We start from the raw sequence: 8696 nt of genomic DNA, 5'->3' as shown, positions 1-8696 counted from the left end.
AAAAGTCTAAAAATATTATAAAAAAAATATACAATGAAGTTTAATGAGGCCAAAAAATTGAGCTTTGATGATGTTCAAGTTTTTGTTTTTTGTCAACCATTATGATCAAGATTTTTCATGTGAGATATTTAGCAAGGATGTTTCAAAAAAAGTGATCATTGAATAAACTAAAGGGATGCATGCGACATATTGATTTGAAACATTTAACATAATAAAAAAATTTAAATGAACTCTTTGCAATTTCTAAGTTCTAAAAACTATTTAATTGGGGTTGACAAAGCATGACATTTTTACATATTTTTTTTTTTGGAGGAGATATTTTTACATATAAAGTGATAAAAATAAATTGTTTATTACATGCAAGAAGGAACAATATGGCTCAAGTTTTCAAATTTATTTATGCTTTGATCATCGTCCTTTCTCTATTTCTTGTTGAAACAAGTATACTATATCATTTTTCATAGCATTTTCAAATTTTATAACTTCATTTTTATTTAATTAGTGGATGAAGAAAAAAATTATAATTGTTTTATGCACATTATTTTATCATCTTAGTAACAATTTTTTTTCTTATTTGACAATACAGATACCGCTACATGCATTACTGACGCAGATTGTCCTTATGATGGAAAATGTATTGATGGTTTTTGTCGGTTTAATGTGAAGAACAATAATCAAGTTTAAAAAGAATTATTTACCTCTAATTAAGCCTATAATTTAATGAAAAGCTCTAAAGTGTATTAGTATGTATGTAAGTATTATTATCCTTTTACTTTTTTTTATTATTATTATTATCTTTTTACTTATCCAAGCTATTATAAAAAAAAATGTTACTTCATAATTATAACAAGATACTTTAAGAAATAAATTCAATTATTGATTATTGTTTCTGTTAATGTTTTTGTTTGTTATTGCACTCGTTTTTCTAGATAGGGTTTTATGCAACTTTTAGGCAAGACATGAGGCGGTTGCATCCCAATTTTATTCCTAGGGTATTGTCCTTGCCCCCAAAGGTGTACTCTCTTGTTAATGTTGGAGATGACTGATGGTGCAGTTGGGGTGCTAATATTGTGATGTCTTTCTTATTATACAATGTCTTTACACTATAATCTTGTTTTTGAGAAGAAAAAACAAGATAATGGAGATTAGTTATTTACTCTACTTCTACAGTTAGTATATATTTAAAAATATTCGTTGAAAGATAAACTTAAAGACGTGTATAGTCGGCCTTTTTTTTTGTAATGAGATAAACTTTAACTTCTCTTTAAGCTCTCTTTCTCATTTACTCATCAAGGAGGGGTGGTTTTAGGTTATTGTTTAGCCTAAAATCACCCATCTGCATCTTTTCCCTCTTACTTTATAGATCTAAACAAGTGATTTCAACATGTATCAAGTTTTTTGTGATTTCGTCGTCTGAGTGCGACGTTGTGTTGTTCGTCGTCTTGAACAACGTTGTTTTATTCCGCGTCTTGTTCTGGTGGTTTATATTGAAAGATCAACTTCAGTCAACCACAGATTAAATCAATGATTTGAACGTCAAAGTTGCAGATCCGGAAGCATGAGTATTCTGGTGATTTAAATTTTATCATATTATTTATAGACATTTTGTTGTTGTATGCTATTAATCAAGTGATGTGAGTTTGTTTGCAGATTCATCATTTTATGTTGGTTAATAGGTCTTTACCCCCCTGTAATATAGGTCATTTTCGGTTTTCCCCCTGTAAAATATTTTTTTTATTTACCCCCCTGTAATTTTTTTTTGTTTTGATTTACCCTCCTAATAGGCCAAACAAAAACCAATTTTATTTTATTTTTTAAGAATTTTTCGTTTTTGTTTGGCCTATTAGGGGGTAAATCAAAACAAAAAATAATTACAGGGGGGTAAATCAAAAAAAAAAAATTTACAGGGGGGAAAACCGAAAATGACCTATATTACAGGGGATAAAGACCTATTAACCCTTTTATGTTTTTAGCGATGTTGATCTTGTTATTGCATCTGATGTATTCTATCAATTTGAATGAATGAATATTATTTTGTTTTTGTCAAAAAAAATGAACTTAATTTTTATGTGAAAAGTTTTATTAAACTCATTAAATACGTAATTTAGATTTATTTTTTTTAAATATATTTATATGACATAAAAGTTGTAAGAAACTTTTCAAAAAAATCCCCTAAAAAAATATTTTTCAAAAAATGAAAAAAGACTTGATTCCAACAAATATAAGCATGTCATGAAATTGATCGGGAAAAAAAATAAAATTCCAAAAAATAAAATAATAACAATCCTCGATTTCGATTTTGTTTAGGTAACGTTCCTAAGAGTATTTTTTATAAGGGGCCAAAAGTTTATATTTTTTTAAAAGAAGTTAAATATAGAGGGCAAAGTTGTTTTTTTTTTTTTTTAAGGGACCAAAATCGTAAGTTTCATAAAAATAGGAGGAAGTATATTTAAGCCTAAAATATATGCTCTTTGAGGATGCTAATGGAGTAAGGGTAATAAATGACACGGGTAAGAACAATGCTGTGAAGGGTTGTTTTGATGAGTTGTTTAAAGTAAAAGAAAGTGTGTTGAAATATATATAATTTCATTTTATTATCATTATTGTTATTTTATTTTAATGGGTGTTTATTTTTCTATGTCACTCCTTAATTTGAAGAGTTGATTAGTTGTATTCTCTTCTATGAAAAGGAGTACCCTTCTAATTGAATTAAAATACTCTCAAATTATAGAGTAATTTCTAGATGGAATCAGTATCTATTGATCAGGTCATCCATCATTTATACACACAAATTAATCCCAATATTAAGGAGCAATGGTTTCTTCTTATTTATCAATAGTATTGCCCCTCAAATGCAAATTTTACTGAGATGCTTGTTTATTATACGTCTTTATTTCAACTATGCATGGCATCTCCGTTTCTTCCATTTCTTCCTCATTTCCATCTTCCTCAACATCCCCTTCAACATTCTCTCCATTTTCCTCATCTTTACTTGTAAGACGATCTTTTTTGTCAAGAATGGTATGAGTATTGCTTTGAACGTGCATGCTTTATGATGCACAAGCTAGCTAGTTGTAAACTCATACGTCCTAATTATATCATACATGCCAACTTGTTTATTCTTTCATTGTTTCTTTGCATGTTTATCATGGACTGTTGCATAAATTGTTTCAAAATATCGTCAATGGTTAATAGTCTTTCGGCCTAAGGAGGAATTGATTGTAACTTTCGATATAATTGATACTCATATTGAGTATAGAAGTTGTTGTAACCATGATCAGTCATGGTTTTATCTCTTTATGCAGAATTTGGAAAGGAAATAAATAACAAGAAGATTTGTCTTTGGCTAGCAAAGAAGGATTAGTAAGAAATACAAACACTATACAATATAAACAAATATGTACAAATACTATAAACAATAGAATTTTTTTGCAATGCTCTAATATCTTAAGCATAAGTCCCCAACAACGACATATTTGATGAGTTGCGTTTAGAGGCATCAAAAATAATTATTCAAAGTAGCATATCCACAAGAACTCGTCGATATCAAAGAAGTTCAAAAAATAAAATTGTTGAGTACGGAAAGTTGGATTCTTTAAACATGTCTTTTAGTTTGTGCAATGTAAGTAATTAAAAAAGAACAGAGATATTGTATTGCCTAGATTAATCTTCATTAAATCATCGTCTAATGACTTTCTTGAGTCGATTATATACTCCTCCTATCTAAGGTATACCTTCACATGACCTTCATCGTATGTTTCCATTTTTGGCAAATGACGTGAAATCCATTGAATCAATTAACTTCTGATGACATGTGATATGATAGTGTATGTGATTGTAATCTCATTTGGATGTCTTGCAACTAGAATCCATAAATGCTTCTTTCCATGTCCCTTACATAGAAAGTCTAAGTATAACACTTCCTATGTCAAAAATTTATTTTCAGATTGTAAGTTGGAAAAAGTGTGAAGAACGGAAATAGAAACATCGATATAATGAAATACTCCCACTCCCTCCGCTTCTACTTATAATAAACATTTAGGTCAACAAAAGGTGATTTATCTGGTTAAGATTCGTACAAAATACATCAACTTTTGTTGACCCATATGTCTCTTATAAATATGACCGGAGTGATTATAATTTATATATATCTCAGCCAGATCTCTCTCTCTCTCTCTCTCTCTCTCTCTCTCTCTCTCTCTCTCTCTCTCTCTCTCTCTCTCTCTCTCTCTCTCTCTCTCTCTCTCTCCCTCCCTCCCTCCCTCCCTCCCTCCCTCCCTCCCTCCCTCCCTCCCCCTAATGAATATGGACTTTCTTCACATGAAGGGAAGTGAAAGCTCTTGTAATCATGTCACTAAACCATCTGACTCCCTAAGGGTGTGTTTAGATGGAGAGTTCAGGAGGGGAGGGTTCACTTTTCATTTTTAAATTACGGACACTATAAAATGTCTTTTAAAAAATTAACATATTAACGTGATAAACAATAATATAATACTTCAATCACACTTGATTTATTTTAGAAAAATATGTTATATAGTCTGTAGTTTAAAAAAGAAAACTAAACCCTCCCCTCCCTTCCCCTCTTAAACCCTCAATCCTAACACACTCTAAGAGAATTGATCCCCCTCACCTAGAGACTCTGCTTTTTCATCTCCCTCGAAAACTCTTTGGAACTCATTGCTTCTAACACGCTCAGCTGATGTGTTCTACCTAAGAATCCTTTGTTCTTTATTAATTCTTGGTCATCAATATAAAAACCTACAATAAGGATTGGAGTGGGAGGTTGGCGGTTATGGGTGGGTGTGGAGGCGTAGGTTGTTGGCGTGGGAAGGCGTGGGAAGAGGATAGTGTGAGGGAGTGTGCTTCTCTGTTAAATAACGTTGTTTTGCAGGAAAACATTCAGGATCGGTGGCGGTGGATGCTTAATCCGATTCACGGCTATACGGTCAGTGGGATTTATCGTTTCCTAACTAATTCAGATGATTAGGTGGCTGCTGGATTATGTAATGATGTGTGGCACAAATTAGTTCCTACAAAGGTGTCTTTGTTTGCTTGGCGTCTCTTTCAAGATAGAACACCAACTCGATCAAATTTGGTTCGTAGACATGTTCTCCAACCTATCAACAATGTTTGTGTAGGTGGATGCGGTTTCTCTGAGACGGCGAATCATCTTTTCATTGGTTGTGATTTGTTTGAGAGTGTTTGGTACTCAGTTTGTCAGTGGATTGGTATCCCATGCGTCTTTTCTGGCTCGGTTACAGATCATTACTCTCAGTTTACTCACATGACGTGTTTATTGCGATCTTCTCATAATTATCTAAAGGTTGTTTGGCTTGCGTGTATTTGGGCAATTTGGAAGGAGAGAAATAACTATGCTTTTCATAATGAGGTTATTGATCCCCTCAATATTGTTGAAAGTGTGAAGTTGAATTCATTCTTATGGCTTTCTTCGAATTTTATTCCTTTAATGTTTGGTTTTCATGATTGGTGGAGACACTCACTCCTTTGTATGGGTGTCATGTAATTTTATATTTCATTTTTTCTGGTGGCACCTTCTTTAGGTGCTTGTGGTTTGTAACTGACTTTGGGTGATTCATCACTTTTAGCACACCTTGTGCGGGGTGAATCACTTTGCTTTTGAGCATTTATTCCATTTTGATTTGTTAAAAAATATAAAAGCCTACAATATGAAAGGAAATAGGTAAAAATAACTTAGCTGGTCTAAAACTATAAATATTAGGTAATTACATTAAATTGGGGTTTTTTTTACCTGGATTAATTTCAACATAGGTTAATAAGTGTTGCATAATTTATCAGGAATTTGATACTTATCAACAAGGTCATGGTAAAATATGAAAAATTCAAAATTGCACGGGTACATATGCCTTTGTTTTTACAAAAGTTATTTTCAAACATCGTCCAAATTACAAAGGTTAGTAAAGATATTGACCCTTAAACTTATGGTTTGAGATAATGGTTGGATTATGCTTCCTGTGAAAACTCCTCAGTTGTTTAGTGATTCAACATGGTATTACAAAACATAAATGTATAACGAACATATTTCTCTTTTCAAAATTATGAATAAATAAAATGGTTTAATTCCTTTATTTATATTCACAATTCTAGAAATATGATAGTGATTGATTTCAATGTCAAAACTACTCTCTTAAATGGAGTTGAAATGTTGAGCTTACAAGTAGGAAATCTGAAAACAATTATTATGTTTTTGGTAATACCTTCAAAATCAAGTTCCAATAACCTAAGAGAAAGATGTTGGATTCATGATGTGTGGACAATACCATCCTCACTATACCAAAATCATATATAGTTTGTCAAAAAAATTGAGTTGAATACGAACTTTTAAGCGCCAAAAGCATTAAAATTAATATTTATTTCATCCCTTGTTAAAACAAAAACTAGAAATTTTTATAATGTCCTAAACATGATTGTGAAAAAAAAAAAAATCATACTTTTGAATGATTATCATAATTTGACTTAAAAGAAGAGACCAAAAGTAATGATTTCTTTGATGTAAATGATTAAAAGGGGACAAAAATAACTCACTTGGGTTGACCTGGTTGTATTGGCTTGGAACCTTAGAGTGTGTTACTCCTCAAGGTCTCAAATTCGATTCTCCCTGATGCGAATCTTGATGGGCTAGTTTAACTTCTTCTAAAAAAAAGTGGGGGACAAAAATAAAAAGTTGAAATATTTAAAGGACAAAAAATATATTTAACCCTAGTTTTAATGTAAATGATTTCCTTTCATTATTTTTAAAAAATTTCCAATAATTATGTTTACGTAAAATCATTCCTCTATTTTGATTTGTCTTAAAACATCTTGTAAGTTGTTTTGCATATTAAAATTCTTAAGTAAGTTGTTGAAAAAAAAATGACCACTTGTTGAACTACAATATCATTGCTAGTATGTACCTATACATAATTAAGGTGGTTTTTGGTTTACACTTGTGTATCTATTGCTTCTAATTTACCTAGGCCCAGGCCCATGCTCTAACCCTAAACCCGCATCTCCTTTTTTATTAGTTGTCCTGTATAAATGCCCTCGCCTCTTAGTGTCTCCTTCATATCTTCTTCTCTATAGCGTCGTTACTTTACTTTTTCTTGTGTTCTCCATATTCGTGTTTTGCTTATATCTTCTTAATAATATGATTTTTTGTTACTTTCTTGAGTTTATGTGGATCTCAATTTATAAATGATTTTTGTAAAAATCTAACTACCTCTTTTAAGCTCATTCATGATTATTTATTTGATTCATCCAACAAGTTCAATTGTGTTGATTCAATCCAATTTCAATTTTTAATGATGGCAACACTTGTCTAATGTAACTCTTGATCTATTATCTCGATCATCTTGATTAGCTTGAATATGTGCTCAATAAATGATCCAATTGGTCTGACCAATAGATTTGGTCTACATTTTATAACATTGGATGAAGTAACAAATGTATACCATGAATATATTTTAAAATTCATATATGCATATTTCAAAAATCATTTTATAACGAAGATGATGATGAGGATTCTCTTATGCAAACAATCATATATTTCAAAAAATCAAATCGGTGAAATTAATATGCATATTTTAATTTATCCTTACTATGGTTAACTTTTGTTAGAACAGTGTATTTTGTGTGTGTGTGTGTGTTTCTTAGATTTAATCTATTGTTGTTATTTATTTTAAGTGATTCAATTTTTTTTTGCACATATCTTCACTTTAGATCGATCTTATGATATTGTAATCTTCTTTATTTGACCACCCTTCTCTCACTCATTATATGTCTTAGTTACTATCAATCTCACCACATATTTATTTTGTCTTTCCACTCATGATATTATAGTTTTCACCTTCTCAATTCATATTTAATTTTGTTCAATCTATCACATTTTATTATATTAATTATGCAAGAATTTTATAGTGTATATCTAACATTAGAAATTTTTGTTTGTTTGTGCAGAAGAGAACATGTATGAAGAATGTAATGATTGTAAGATAGTTTCATATAAATCAGGTTAAGTCTCTAAGATAACGATTATACTTTATAAGTTTAATTTATTAAGTATAAATTCATAAAATAAAAAAAAAAAAAACTCTCTTTCTCATGTTTTACTATATATTTTTCTTTGATATTTATGCAGGACATACAAGATTGTCTCAACAAAATATCACATTTTCATTGTCTTTAGTGATCACTATATGAGTTAGAATCAAAAAGAATTTGAATAACACCTTTTGTTTCTACATATTATATTTGTATTCAACAACTTTTTAAAATGAGTGCTGGATAACATCAATGTTTAATTTTAAATATTTATTTGGGAGAACTTACAATCAAATCAACTATATGAATATATATTTGACAAATCACTAATAGTAAAAAGGCAATATATGTGTATACATTAAGTTAAAATGCATGGTTGTGTGTATGTAGTATAAAGTTGATATTGTATTGAATCTTCATGTTGCAATTTACTGCAGAGTTGTTAGGAGAATTATTTCTCTCTTAAGAAAATAAATTTGTAAAAGGCTAGTTACACCATACAATTGTTGCAGACAGTTCAGTCTTAGTGAAGGAGTTGTAGAATCGTTGAATATATTTAAATCAAAATTGGTGTGGTTGTATGTTACTTATAGGTCCGACAACTTTGTAGTCACTATATTGTTTTGTACTTTGTTTGT

General features: G+C 30.4%; 1 long non-coding RNA gene across 2 annotated transcripts; it reads left to right on the top strand.

The window, feature by feature from the left end:
• The first annotated feature begins 303 nt into the window (after positions 1-303).
• LOC25496862 (uncharacterized) lies at positions 304-1659 on the top strand. Of its 2 annotated transcripts, XR_003013315.2 has the most exons (3): positions 304-441; positions 587-751; positions 930-1659. It is a non-coding gene; the product is annotated as an uncharacterized lncRNA (long non-coding RNA). The 2 variants fall into 2 exon arrangements; XR_003013314.2 differs by lacking the exon at positions 930-1659 and having other exon boundaries at positions 587-888.
• The last annotated feature ends 7037 nt before the right edge of the window (positions 1660-8696 follow it).

Source organism: Medicago truncatula, chromosome 6, assembly GCF_003473485.1.
Source record: "Medicago truncatula cultivar Jemalong A17 chromosome 6, MtrunA17r5.0-ANR, whole genome shotgun sequence".
Classification (NCBI taxonomy): Eukaryota; Viridiplantae; Streptophyta; class Magnoliopsida; order Fabales; family Fabaceae; genus Medicago; species Medicago truncatula.
Note: the sequence above shows the minus strand (reverse complement) of the source record. Positions and strands in the feature narration are given on the sequence as shown.